This window comes from Papio anubis, chromosome 17, assembly GCF_008728515.1.
Source record: "Papio anubis isolate 15944 chromosome 17, Panubis1.0, whole genome shotgun sequence".
NCBI lineage: Eukaryota > Metazoa > Chordata > Mammalia > Primates > Cercopithecidae > Papio > Papio anubis.
The window spans coordinates 63,185,717-63,200,963 of record NC_044992.1 but is presented as its reverse complement, the minus strand read 5'-3'; the positions used below and the strand labels follow the sequence as shown (position 1 = coordinate 63,200,963).

The window sequence follows — 15,247 nt, the reverse complement described above, 5'->3', positions numbered from 1 at the left end:
GTAAGGAGAGGGAGGAGGGTTGGGGGAGGAGGCTGGAAAAAACTAGCAAAGGGAAAAAAAATTGGAGAGCCAGCCTGGCACCAAAAATATAATTTAGTGTGCAGGTATTTGATTTGATAGAAAACCTGCATTGATTTAAAAAAATAGGTTCTTGACAAGGTCGTAATTCATTGAGAGAGGCCAAGCCTGCAGCTTAAGTTTGACATCCCCCTCCAACCTAAACCATAACTGGTTTTAGGTGATCCCCTCTGAGGGTAGCATGTTGCAGCTGGCAAAAAAATAAACACTCCAGAGCTCTGTACTAACAGAATTTTTTTTTCCTTTTTCTTTTTCTTTCTTTTTTTTTTTTTTTTTGATTTATGCCACAAGCTAAGGAAAACAGTTACATATTTGTGAGTCCCGGTTTTGTTTGGCCTTTGCAAGCTTGCAAGCACTGGTGTCCTGCTGAGGGAGGGAGACACTGCAAAGCCTGTAGCAGGCAGGAATACAGTGGATAACTCACTGGACAAGGCAGTGAGTAGGGAAGTGTAGGGGGCGGATGGATGATGATAAAGGGAGAGACATGTTAGCTAAAAGGTTTGATTGGCCAGGCTCCTTTTCCTTTCTTCTCTGCCCCAAAGCCACTTGAATCTTAGGTAAAAGGCAGATTCCTTCAGAGACAGAAACTTGTAAATGATTAGCCCATCCTTATTTTCCCCAAGCAGGATCATTCTTTTCCTAGAGCTTGGTCAATCGGGAATTTCCCTCCTTTTTTAATTTCCTGCATGGCATGGTCAACTCAAGCTTGGCAAATGCAAATGGGAGCAAGTAAGGAGGGCTTACTTTCCTTCATTACTTTCCTTCCTCGTTGTCTGAGTAGTACAAACTGTGCCAAGAAAAGACCATGTCATATGAGTGTTCTTCTCAGGCTGATAAATGGCTCACTTGGTCCTCATTTTGCCGAGCAGGGAGTTTAGAAGCTGGTATGGTCTGGTTCTGTGATCCACCCAAATCTTACCCTTGAACTGTAGTAATCCCCACATGTTGTGGGAGGGACCTGATAGGATAGAATTGAATCCTGGGGGTGGGTTTTTCCTGTGCTATTCTCATGATAGTGAATAAGTCTCATGAAATCTGATGGTTTTTTAAGGGGTTTCCCCTTTCACTTGGCTCTCATTTTCTCTTGCCTGCCACCATGTAAGACATGCCTTTCACCTTCCACTATGATTGTGAGGCCTCCCCAGCCATGTGGAATTGTGAATCCATTAAACATCTCTTTCTTTATAAATTACTCAGGCTTGGGTATGTCTTTATTAGCAGCATGAAAATGGACTAATACAGAAACCCAGCAAGGTTGATTAGCTCAGGGTCCCAAGCTGGAGGACCTGAGGACCAGGTCTAAGGGTAAGGTCCTGGTTTGTCCATCTAGTTGACTTTACACTTGAACACATGCCCATCCCCACTCCCATTTAAAGAATTAAAGAAACACTTGTTAAATGGAATGAGGTACCCTGGGCTGGATCCTGGGGCAGAATAAGGATGTATATAGAAAACTGGCAAAATTCAAATAAGGACAGCTTTTTAATCAATAGTAATATATCAGTGTTGGGTTTTTTAGTATGGACAATTATCAGGATAATGTAAGATGATAACTACAAAGGAACCTGTGCAAGGGGTACACAAGATAACTCTATTATATTTTCGATTATTTTATAAATCTAAAATTATTTTTAAAATATTTGCTTTTTTTTTTTTTTTTTTTTTTGAGACGGAGTCTCTGTCGCCCAGGCTGGAGTGCAGTGGCCGGATCTCAGCTCACTGCAAGCTCCGCCTCCCAGGTTTTATGCCATTCTCCTGCCTCAGCCTCCTGAGTAGCTGGGACTACAAGTGCCCGCCACCTCGCCCGGCTAGTTTTTTGTATGTTTTAGTAGAGACTGGGTTTCACCTGGTTAGCCAGGATGGTCTCGATCTCCTGACCTCGTGATCCGCCCGTCTCTGCCTTCCAAAGTGCTGGGATTACAGGCTTGAGCCACCGCGCCTGGCCAATATTTGCTTTTTAAAAGATATAATTACAAAAAAACAAGGCATTTTAGCACTTTCGTTGAAGTTTGTATTAGAACACATCCCCCAGATGGACTCCGTGAGGATCATGCAATTTGCTACTTACTCCCAGCAACTGAAATGATCTTTCTTCTCTCAAAAACTGGGAGGTCCAAACAAAAGGATTTTAACACCCCTAAAGAGATCTTCTAGGGGTGAAGATCTTTAAGGGAGTGGAGGGATACAGGTGGGTGCTCGCTTTATCATTTTATCTTTAGAGAAGAAAATTTACGTTTTGTGTATGTATCCACATTTACAGATGGGGAAATTAAGAGGCTGAGTGCATATCTTTATTTCTCTTAGGCACAGAAGATTAGTAATGACTAGCCTTGAGTGAATCCTATCTTAACCCCAGTGTTTCTTGAAAAAAACATAAATAAGATCTTTCCCCAGGAGCATGTAGCACAACTTTTGAGAGTTGACTGCAGTCATGGCTTACCACCCACGTACTTGCCAAAACCTCTAAATTACTTACATTATTACATCATCCTTCTTTGTGTATGTGCTTGTCGCATTGCATAAATATACCCTCTCTAGCTGGCTTCTTTAATCTTTTCTATCCACAGCATATATCACTAAAAAATGACTTCACAGGAGACAAATTATTCCATAATAATGTGCAGAATCATTTGAATCACATTTGGTCTCCATGACAATATGAAAATATAAATGTCTGCTGCATAAAAATGAATAGAAAACTGTGTTATGGTGGTGTTTAAAAACATGAAGTTAATTCAATACTTCAACCAGATTTTTTTTTTTTTTTTACCACTTTGTTCCCATAAGTACATGATGCAACCTTACTGCCTTTTAAAGTACACACATAGACAGGAAAATGGATATTTTTTCCATCCTATTTGTCTCCTTTTCAGACACAACCACTGATTCACCAGTCTCTGGACAGGCAGCAGCAGGGGCGCCTGTGAACCTGAGTATAATAAAATTCTAGTATAACAGTGTGTTGAATGTTTACTTTGGCGATGCTGCCCTCTCAAATCCCCCTTTCAACTAATATTTTAAAATGTGGAAAGACATTAAAATGGAGATAAATTCAAGGCTCTTTCTGAAAGTGAGCGTCTCTTAACGCTGAGAATTCTGAACTCTGTCCTCTCTGCTCCATTCAAATTCTCTTCATTTTCATAATTAGCATGGCATGAAAGTTCAAGCTACCACCTGCCTTTTGGCAACTATCAATTTAACTCTGAAGTAAAAGAGAAAACGGGGATCAAATACCCTGTTATAACCACTCTTTTTTCGTTGCTGACATTTAAAATTGGTCCTATCGAAAAAACAATGGAATTAACTGGAATTTATCATTGGTCCTTCATAAAGTGTAATATAATTAAGAGTTTAGGTTCTGGAATCAAGCAGCGATTCAATGGAATCCCTAGCCAGCACATTACTGGAGCAAATCGATTGCTCCAGTTTCTCCTCTTTCTCTCAGTTTCTTTATATGTAAAATAGGTCTAGTAGTAGCAGTAATGCAATAGCAGAATTAAATTAGATAATTCATATAAAGCACCTGCCGCAGAGCTCCATAGGCAATATAGGTGCAAATGAGTTTACCAGGAGATGATTACTAATGCTATTGAGATTTGTCCCTTTTTATTCCCTTAAGTCATACCTACCAATGAGCAGAGAATAAAAAAGTGCCTGCTCTCATGGAGTTTTTATTCTAGTGATGGATGGAGATGGACCAATAAAAAACAAATCCATATATAATTTTTTCAGTTGGTAAGTGCTATAAAGAAAAATAAACAGAGATAGGGACTACAGGGTAGGAAATGCTATTTTAGGTAGCATTGCCAGGGAAGAACTTTTTGAGGAGGTGACAGTTGAGTAGAAACCTGGTCAAAGTAAAAGACATCAAGCCAGGTGGATATCTTGCAGGATTATTCTAAGCAGAAGGAACAGAGCATCAAAGCCCACTGAGGAGCGTGATTGGTAGGTTTGTGGAACATCAAAGGGTCCTCTGTGGCTGGAGTAGATTAAAAGTTGGGAGAGCTGGAGGCGGAGATAAAGTCAGAGGGTGGCATGTGTAGACCTGGCAAACCCTGGGAATGACTTTGGGCCATATTGAGAATGAAATGGAAGAAGCCATCTGAATGCTTTGAGTAATAAGATCCAAATCACATGAATTTAAATCTAAGGAGGGAGTTGACTGGGGTGGGCAAAAGCAGGAAGAACAATGGTAGGACTTTGGCTTCAGTCTGGAAGAGAGCTAATCATGACTGGGTCTAGGGATCAGTAGACGAGTCAGCAAGGAGTGATGTTATTTGGCATTTTCTTTTTTGGGGGAGGAAACAACAGGTTTTGGTTTTGAATCGGATGCTTACTCCCTCTACCTTTCTGAGTTACTTTCTTTTAAGTCAATGTTCAACCTCAGTCAATGAATAATTTGACATTTCTCTGGAACCTATAGTAGAAAGCACAGCTATGCCTCTTCCAGAATATTGCCCTTACTAGTCGAGAGTAGCAAGGTGTTAGAAATCAGTGAGTGCCAAGGCTGAGTGTCTCCTTTGCCTTTTAGTAACTAAGTGATCTTGGTGAGTTAGATGGCATAGATGGCAGTAATCATACCAGGTGATATGGTTTGGATGTGTCCCCACCCATATCTCATCTTGAATTGTAGCTCCCATAATTCCCACATGTTATAGGAGCAACCCAGTGGGAGATAATTGAATCATAAGGTTGGTTTCTCCCATTCTGTTCTCGTGGTAGTAAGTCTTAAGAGACCTAATGGTTTTATAAGGGGAAACTCCTTTTGCTTGGTTCTCATTCTCTCTTGCTGCCGCCATGTAAGATCTGCCTTTCACCTTCCACCATGATTGTGAGGCCTCCCCAGCCACATGGAACTGTGAGTCCATTAAACCTCTTTTTCTTTATAAATTACCCAGTCTCTGGTATGTGTTTCTCAGCAGCGTGAAAATGGAATAATATACCAGGCAACATCTATTCCACAAAGCATTCATAAGACACTCTGCTGAGCCTGTTACTTCTAATTAACTTGTAGTACTATTCCCACATAGCTTGATGAGGTAGGTACCAAATACATTATCTCCGCTTTACAGACGTAGAAACTGAGGTACAGCCAAGTTCTGTGACTGGCCTAATAGTTCTACAGATAGTAAGTGGCAGAGTGTGATTTGTATGTCACTGTCTGGCACCAGTCTCCACAATCTTAGGAGTATGTTTTACCACCTCCAATCCCATGTGTTTCCTTGAAAAAAGTTATAAGGATGCAATGAGGCAATGTATGTAATGGGTTTATTTAGTATCGATACTACTGCAGATATCCAATAGAAGTTTGTTCCATTTTCCCTTCCTTCTTTAAAGTACAGTAATCATGTGATCTCTTTCCTTAGAAATAGGCTTTAAATTTTGGTGGGTCAAGAAGTAGTTTTTACAACTAAGATATGGTCAGAATTCCAAGAGTTGGCATTCCATTTCTCTTTCCTACTAGGGTGATGAGTGCACATTTCTAAGGGTGACTTTCCAGAGATCTGACAATGACTGAAATGTCAGGAGGTAGATAGGACCCTGAAGTCACCACCTATAAGCAGCAATCCCTCACCATAAGAGTCTCAGAGAAGACACATTTTAAAATCAAATGAATAACTAATATAAATACACCAAAGAAAAATGGAAATAGTTGTTTATATAATAGTGATAGAAGAAAAGACCTGGAAAAAAATCTTAAAAGTTGTCCTTGAATTCGGAAAAAGAAAGTAGTATTACCATCCTTCCCATATGTAACCTTCCCTAAAGGAAAGAAGATCTGAATATTTGGAAGAAGTGAGTCCTAAAGGGGATTCGTCCCTCTACCCCTGCTTGCTCTTTCCTATAGCACAATTTCCACATTGAAAGAGGACTTCTCCTCATTTTTGTCACTCTGTTGAGAGATTCATCATTGCTGCTTTCCCAAAAAACATAAATACCAAGGTGAGCATTCGTATTCTTTCCATTTTCCTTGGGAAAAATATTATCCTTTTTTATTTTGGATTTTAATCTGTTTATTTTTTCTCAAGTCTCTTTCATCATCTGTGAAGGACTCCAAATGCTTCTTGTTCCATTGAACAAAAAAAAAAAATTAAATATGGCCCTATCACCCCCTCATCAATCCTTCCTTCTACATCTTCTCATTTGTACAAGAGTTTTCTGTCTTCTTGCTAGTATGGCCTCCCCCTACACACAGAGGATGTGAGTTAACAAGGAAAGAGTAATAGAAAAGATGAAAGAATAGCTCTTGTTGCGGTTCTTACTTTAAAAAATACAAAAAACAAAAAACAACCAAGCAACCAAATAAACAAGAACATCTTATCCTTCTTTCTTCATTCCAACACAGCCCCATTGAGCTGCTGGAGTCTTCTGTCACTCAACGTTTCTCATCAAGATTACAGGTTTAAAAAAACTTAAACATGAGAGAATAAGATTTACTATTATTAGAAAAATTGAATCGACTACCTTATTAGGTTATGGTGATAAGTTAAGAAAGACACAGTGAGGTCTCATGAAAGCAGAGCAAAATGAGATTCTGGTGGAAAGCCGGAGGTAATCTGGAGGCTCTTCAGGGAGAGGGATACATTAAAATGGTCATGTTCAGAATGAGTGCCCTGCAAATGTTATCTATTGTTATTTAGCAAGAATTTCCATTTGTCATAGAACATAATTTATAATTGGTATGTCTTCTAGAGAACTCAATAAACTCAATACATTTAATTAATTTTTCACACTGTGGGTATTGAATGAATATGAGAATCTACTAAGACTGGACTTGGATGTCCTAGTTTTAGCTGGATTACATAATTCTTTTTTTAAAGTACTATTTTTTTCCTTTTCTTATGCATTGGTTTTTTCTTTTTTTAGCCTAGAAGCATCTTATTTTGCTTGTTTATTGTCTGTGCAATTGTTTGTGAAGAAATGGCATTGAAGGACCAAACATGATTTAGAAGCAAGATTCTGATTCCCTACTTGGTTGTCTGTTTTGGGTCATTCATGTATCTATACATTAACAGATATTTACTGGCTATTCAAAATGATAAACACATATTTTTTTAGCCTAATGGAGTTGACTGTCTAGTAGGGGCTGGGGTAAGGATAATAAACACTTAAATAAATAAACAAATAAATGCTTAGTGTACTAATACTATGAAGGTAAGAGTGTGCAGGCACAGTAAGTTTGAAAATGAGGGAAGAATATTCATAGCCTGACTAGGCAGTGCCCCTCCAAGAAGTTGACATTTAAACTCAGAACTAAAAGATGGAAAAATACCAACTACGCCTAGAGTGAAGAACAGATATATAAGACAAACACTGAGTCATGAAAAATATATGGCAAATTTTGGAAACTGGAAAGAGAAGAGTGTGACTGGGGCAGAGTGAGCAATGGCAGATCTTCCTGCAAAGATTCAGGAAATAAATGGAGCAGATTAGGTAAGATGGTATATACTAGACAATACACATCATTTGTTTTCCAAAGTGGGATACTTTCAAGAGTGATGGCAAGTGTCAGGACAAACACAAGTTGGCACTATCTCAAGCAAACTAGGAAGTATGACCTCTTAAAGTATCTTGGATTTTGTTTGAACTGTAATGGGAAACCATGGCTGGATTTTCCATTACTTTCCAAAGGTTATGCTATATATACCCAACCCAAATGTCCATCAATGATAGACTGGATTAAGAAAATGTGGCACATATGTACCATGGAATACTATGAAGCCATAAAAAAGGGTGAGTTCATGTCCTTTGTTGGGACGTGGATGAAGCTGGAAACCATCATTCTCAGCAAATTATTGCAAGGACAAGAAAACCAAACACCGCACGTTCTCACTCATAGGTGGGAACTGAACAATGAGAACACTTGGACACAGGAAAGGGAACATCACACACCAGGGCCTGTTGTGGGGTGGGGGAAGTGGGGAGGGATAGCATTAGGAGATATACCTAATGTAAATGACAAGTTAATGGGTGTATCACACCAACATGGCACATGTATACATACGTAACAAACCTGCACGTTGTGCACATGTACCCTAGAACTTAAAGTATAATAAAATAAAAAAAAAAGAATGGATGGATAATTTCTGGTGTGTTTTGGCAACAGAATACTACCCAGCAACGAGAATGAACAAACTATAACTACTTGCAAAAATATGAATAAGACTAGTCACAAAAATACTTAATGTTTATAAAGTATAAACATAAACATAAAAATCATCTATGATGCTTCAAGTCCGGAAAAGTGGCTACTTTTAGAGAGATCTACAACTAGGGTCCTATTAAAATTCTACCTTTTTATCCGGATGTTAGTTGTATGGGTGTATTTGTGAAAATCTTTAGTTGTACACTTACTATGTATGTCCTTTTCTGTATACAGTACTTGCTATAATTAAAAGAAGCAATATATGCTTCCTACCGTATAGAGAATATAGTAAAAGAGGTTAAGAGTAGAGAGTGTCTCAATTTTTTACCCATTTATTGTAATTTATTTCTGAGATACACAAGAAACATTTTATTCTGTAGCAGGGTTTGTTCACCACAGCACTGTTGATATTTGTGCTGGATAATCTGTTGGTGGTGGTGGTGGTGGCGGTTGTGGTGGTGGCAGTAAGTCGGATGTTTAGTAGCATCGCTGGCCTCTGCCCACTAGATATCAGTGGCATTTCCTGTCCCCAGTCTCAACAATCAAATATGTCTTCTAACATTGCCATATGTCCCCGGAGGGGTAAAACTACTCCCATTTGAGAACCACTGAACTGCGGCAATAACAATTCCTGACATTTATTCAGTGCTTACTATGTGCCAGTTTCTCTTCTAAGGGTGTTGCATTTATTCACACATTTTCTTTACCAACACCCCTAAAAACTGTGCCTCATTTTCTTTGTTTCCCAGAGGAGGAAACTGAAGTCCAAATATTTTAAGCATATTTCACAAGATCATGTAACTAGTAAGTAGATGACAAAGCCAGGATTTATACCCAGACAGACCGTAGTGTATGTTCTTAGCCACCGCATTTTCCTGCCTTTTGCCCCTTTACCTAACACATGCCCAATGCTACCTAGGTCATGCTCAGATTAGAGGGATATGCCAAGACCTTCTGATTTCCATAGTGATGTGTTTTCAAATCTGTTCATTCTTTAAAGTTATACAAAGCTAGGATTCATATTTTTAAAAAGTACTATGAAAGTCAAGCTTCAAAACCAACTATTAGTGTGACTCATGGGTTACACCTTAATAAAACTTCAAGAGCTCACAGAGACCAATGTGATTATGGGACAAATTATTTCAGTTATTTAAACAGAGGGGAAATATACTTATGTTTTACAGTTGCCTTGAGTTATATATAAAACCAGCTTCTGGACCTTTAATTACAGATAAAGGTAGAACCACTATGAGAGCCTCACGAATAAAGCAGTGCCATCCATGTCGGAAAAGGCACTTCTGTAGCCTCCAGATTCAATGAAAAGTCCTCCCTTTGAAGCATAATCTGTCTCAGATTTGTGCTTAAGGGTTTTCTTGTTTTCTGTTGCTAAGTAAATATTATCTGGAGTGCATGATATAGTTTGGATATGTGTTCCCACCCAAATTTCGTGTCGAATTGTAATCCCCAGTGTCGGAGGTGGGGCCTGGCGGGAGGTGACTGGATCATAGGCGTGGATTTCTCATGAATGATTTAGCATCATCCCTTTTTGTACTGTCCTTGCAATAGTGAGTGAGTTTTCTTGCGATCTCGTTGTTTAACAGTGTGTGACACCTCCCCCCTTCCTCTCTCACTTGCTCTTGCTCTGGCTGTGTGACTGTATCTGCTCCCTCTTCACCTTCCACCAGGATTGTAAGTTTCCTGAGGCCTCCCCAGAAGCTCAGAAGATGCCAGCCTCATGTTTCCTGTACAGCCTGTGGAACCATGAGCCAATTAAAACTCTTTTCTTCATACATTGCCCAGTGTCAGGTATTTGTTTACAGGAATGCAACAATTGACTAACACAGTGCAAGAGAAACAAATATTAAAAACTCTGCATTAAATAAGCAGTATAAAAAGAATAATCATGAACAAATATCACTGAATTCCACTCTCATATTTGTTACAAACTTACTTTTTATGAGAAAGGTGGTTATCTTTTTCACTTACCATGCCTCGGTTGTCCTGTGTATTCCTGAGAGCTGCAATGCTGCCTCTATTATTGTTTTCTTCCTGTGTAATGGTCTTCTCTATGCAGACAAATTGTGTTTGAAAAGTTGGTAAGTTAGTTGCTTAGAACTGAAAGGCATACTAAAATAGAAATTTTACTATAAATTGTCTTTAGATTCCCTGACCAGCCACTAAACGCCTCAAAGAAAAAAAAAAAAAAAAAAGAAAAAAATAGAAAGAGGAGGAAGAATAAGCATGTCATAAGTTATTGACATTATTTGTTTTAGTAAGCCTGCATGCGTAAATGTGCAAATATACATATACAGTTACATATGTGTGTGAATATATTACACACATCTACACACTACATATATTCTTATTGAGACCAGATCCTGTAATTTAAAATTATTGAATGCATGTGAAAAATGCCATTTTAAAGCTTTGTTTTTTGTGGTATTTATTGTTGGTAGCATTTTCGGTTTTTCTCCTGGCTGAGGAAGTTGAAATTTACCACTGAGGAAATATGCATCTTTGTTTTTGGAAAAGATACTTTAAGGACTTTTAAAAATATCCCACGGTAAAGAAATATTCTTATTCAGAAGGGAAAGATTGAAAGCAATATGGAGTTAAATTTTTCTCATAATTATATAGTTTGTCTTGCTTGGAGGTGAACATAAAACTCTGCCAAGTCTTTCATTTTAAGAATTTGTAATTTTTTCAGTAGGAATTAAGGAAATGGAAATTAGTTTCCTATGAGAAGAGACAAGCTCAAAGATACCTTTTCTCTGAGGTGAGCACTTTGGGAGTGAATAGATCAGGAGAGAAGCTGTCAAAGTGTGGATGCCAAATCAACATCATCAAAATCACTTAAGAACTTGTTAGAATTGTGGAATCTCAGGCCTTATTCAAAGAATCAGCATTTTCACAAAATGTCCAAAGACATGTATGCACAGTAACATTTAGAAGGAACCAGCACAAAGGATTTTCTGTGTGGTAGAGATTGGCCTATGGAGTTCAACAACAGTCATATCTAGGATTCATTCATCTTTAAGGTTTACCTTGTGTCTTTGATTTGTGCTGCTGAAACAGAATACCACAGACTGAGTAATTTATAAAAGACAGAGACTTATTTCTCACAGTTCTGGAGGCTGTGAACTTCAAAGTCCCAGTGTCTGCATCTAGCAAGGAACTTCTTTCCGTATCTTCCCATGATGGAAGATGAAACAGGTATGTGAGAGAGAGCAACAGGAGGGTGTTGAACTCACTCTTTTATGAGGAACCCACTCCTGCAATAAAGGCATAGTCCATTCGTGAGGGCAGAGTCTTCATGACCTAATCATCTCTTAAAGGACCCACCTCTCAATACTGTTGCATTGGGGATTAAGTTTCCAACACATGAGCTTTGTGGGATGCATTCAAATCACAGTATTCTTCCCCCGGTCCCCCAAATTTGTGTTTTTCTCACATGCAAAATACATTAATTCCATCCTAATAGCTCCAAAATGTTAACTTGTTTCAGTACCAACTCAAAATTCCAAAGTCCAGAGTGTCATCTAAATCAGACACAGAGGAGACTCAAGGCACAATGCATCCTGAGATAAATTCCTCTCCAGCTGTGAGCCTGTAAGATTAATAAGTTACATGCTTTTAAAATACGATGATGAGAGAGGCATAAGATACACATTTCTATTCTTTGTTTTTTTCTTTTTTTTTTTTGAGATGGAGTCTCACTCTGTCGCCCAGGGTGGAGTGCAGTGGCATGATCTTGCAAGCTCCACCTCCCAGATTCAAGTGATTCTCCTGCCTCAGTCTCCCAAGTAGGTGGGACTACAGGCACCCACCACCATGCCTGGCTAATTTTTTTTTGTATTTTTAGTAGAAACGGGGTTTCACCATGTTAGGCAGAATGGTCTCAATCTCCTGACCTTGTGATCCACCTGCCTCGGCCTCCCAAAGTGCTGGGATTACAGGTGTGAGTCACTGCGCCCGGCCAACATTTCTATTCTTAAAAGGAGAAATACTCAACAAGAAAGGGATGACTTGTCCCAAGTAAGTCAAAAATCAACAGAGAAAACAATGTTAAGTCTTAAGGCTGGAGAATCTTCCCCTTTGACTCTATGCCTTGTGTGATGGGCACACTGGGGTGGCAGCTGTACCCCCAAGGTCTCAAGCAGCTTCTCCCCTATGACTTCAATGGGTTCGGTCCATTGAACAGTTCTCAAAGGTTGGAGTCTCATACTTGCAGCCTTCCCAGGCTTGAGTTGCACACTGTTGGTCCTACTTCTGGGGTCTCAGGAGCTGCCCCATTCCCATGGCTCTCCCAGGCTTTGTCCTAGTGGAGGTTCTTTGTGGTGGCCCTGTTCCTGCAACAAGTCTCTGCCTGAATCACTGGGCTGTCCCGTACATACTTTTGAAGTTTAATCTGAGGTTGCCATGGCCCCACAGCTTGTGCACTCCTCATGCCTGCAAAGCCAGCACCATGTGGATGCCGATGACATTGATGTCACCAAGGCTTATCACTTTCTCCCTCCAGAGCTGTGGCAGGAGCCACATCTGGGCCTGTCTGAGCAACAGCTGGGGCAGCTGAGGAGCACTGTGCTGGAATGTGGGGAGCAGAGTCACAAACAAGCCCTGGACAAGAGAATGCTAAGGTCCATGGGCACCTCTCTGACAACCTTGCCCTTGGGGTCTTAGCTTGCCTTGAAGATCTCTGAAATTCCTTTATGTTTATTTATTCATAGTATTTATGACTAGAGCCTGGCTTCATTCTATCCATATTAATTCCTTTAGTAAGGTGTCACTTAGCAACACCCTTAATATTCTCTCCTGAGCACACTTCTTTAGTTTTTTCATGGCCAAATTGAGATTTTTCCAAATACTTCTATTTTGTATTACTTTTAATTATAAATTCTATCTCTAAATAATTTCTGTTTTATCTCTTTTTACTGTAAGTGCTCAAAAGAAGCCATATTGTACCTTGAATGCTTTGCCGCTTAGATATTTCTTATGCCAGATATCCTAGTTCATTGCACTTAAATTCTGCTTCCACAAAGTCCTAGGACTTGAACACAATTCCACCAAGTTATTTTCAAGTGTATAACAAGACTGACTTTTACTCCACTTTCCAATATCTTGTTCCTCATTTCCATCTGAGGCCTCATCAGAATGGCCTTTACCATCTATATTTCTGCCAGTATTTGATCATGACCACTTAAGTAATCTCTAAGAAGATTTGGGCTCTCTCTCTCTCTCTCTTTTCTTCTGAGCCCTCGCCAGAATTTTCCTTAATACTCCACTCATGGTAATACAGAGTTTTTCAACTTCTTATAGCTTCTACCCATTAGCTAGTTAGTTCCAAAGCTACTTCCACATTTCTAGGAATTTGTTATAGCAAGAGCCCCACTTCTTGATGTCAATTATTTGTATTGGTCTGTTTCATGCTGCTATAATAGAACACCAAAGAATGGCAATTTATAAAGAATAGAAATGTATTTCTTATAGTTATTGAGGCTAGGAAGTCCAAGGCTGAGGAGCCCACATCTGGAGACACCTTCTTGCTGTGTCATTCCATGGCAGAAGGTGGAAGGGCAAGAAAGCATGTGAGAGAGAAAGGGCGGTGGGGTTGAGGGGGAGAGAGAGAGAGAGAGAGAGAGAGAGGAAGCAGCCGGAACTCATCCTTTTATCAGGAACCTACTCCTGTGATAACCAACCCACTCCTGCCATAATCTACTCATGAGGGCCGAGCCCTAATTACCTCTTAAAGCTTCCACCTCTCCACGCTGTTGCATTGAGGATGCATTTTTCCAACATATAAGCTTTGGGGGACATATTCAAACCATAGCACCTTGTTTGTAAATTTTCTGTGTTCTGTTATTTTTCAGATCTTCATCTCTCTGAGGAATTAAGAGGAAGGCCTCACCCATACTTGAAAAATAACTGCTTCTAGTGAGCATTATTGGTTCCTATCCACACATTTTCATTTCCTAACAAGTCTGAGATTCACCTTTGTTTGCACCCTGTCAACATAGCCAGCACCTTTTGGGTAAACATAAACCTACCTTAGCTGAAGTGGTGGGTCCTGGTTGGTTAAACCAATGAGGATATATTATCACTTGGCCTTGGCCATTGGTTCAAGGTTGGGTATGTAACTTAAGCCAACCAGTCAGGGAGAGTCTTGGTACTGTTCTTTTGAATGTTAGATCAGACACATTCTTTTTCCTGTTTAACAAGAATGAAGAAACACATGTCCTTATTTATATTAGAAGATTTTTCATGACCATGGGGTCTGGAAGTGGAAATGGAGGAGAGTCAGACTTAGGATAAAGCCAATGTCTGGAAGGCAGACTAAGGCCGTAGAAAAAAGTATGTACCTGGTGATATTTTCTAACTATCAATTCATGAATGCTGAAGCCCTCCCTATAGATAAACTTTCTGTTATGGAAGTCAATAAATCCCCTTTGTTATGTAAGCCAGTTTGAGATAAGTTTTCTTTCACCCACAGCATGAGGAGTCTTAGAGACACAATTGTATAGAAAGAGTGGCATTAGCATGATTGAACATCTATGCTTGAAATACTAAGAAACAACTTAAAAAGTACAAACTAGCTGCCTGACTTCGGGGAACTGGCTGGCTAACTCCAGGAGGCTGACTGATTGGTTTGTGCAATGCCTATGCATTTCTTAGAAAGACTATTAAGACTATTTTGGAAGGGCAACTTGTAAAAGGCTAACTTCCTGCATTTGAACAGAAAGAAAACCCGAAATTCCGCCAACCAATCTTCCTTCCTTCCTTCTTCCTGTTTTCTTTTCCTTTCTTTCTTTCCTTACTTTTTTTAATCACTAAAAGGATCTGTTGTCTTTGAAGGCTAGAGATGGCTGAAAAAGTTAGCTCATGTAATATGAGTGTTACCTTGACTATGGAGTATTTGGTACATGTAAGGGAATGAATAATATTTAAGTTCATCTCATTCCCCTGATCCCTGTACCCCCATTACAGCCTCAACAACACTGAAAGGAAAAAAAAAAAAAAAAAAAAAAG

General features: G+C 39.3%; 1 long non-coding RNA gene across 1 annotated transcript in view; it reads right to left on the bottom strand.

Annotated features, from left to right (window-relative positions):
* LOC103878958 overlaps positions 1 to 14,463 on the bottom strand; it is a 31,379-nt gene extending 16,916 nt beyond the window's left edge. The window contains exons 1-2 of the long non-coding RNA XR_002517771.2: positions 14,269 to 14,463; positions 10,211 to 10,290 (exon numbers count right to left, since the gene is read on the bottom strand). This is a non-coding gene — a long non-coding RNA (uncharacterized LOC103878958). The remainder of the gene's footprint in view (positions 1 to 10,210; positions 10,291 to 14,268) is intronic.
* Between the last annotated feature and the right edge of the window lie 784 nt (positions 14,464 to 15,247).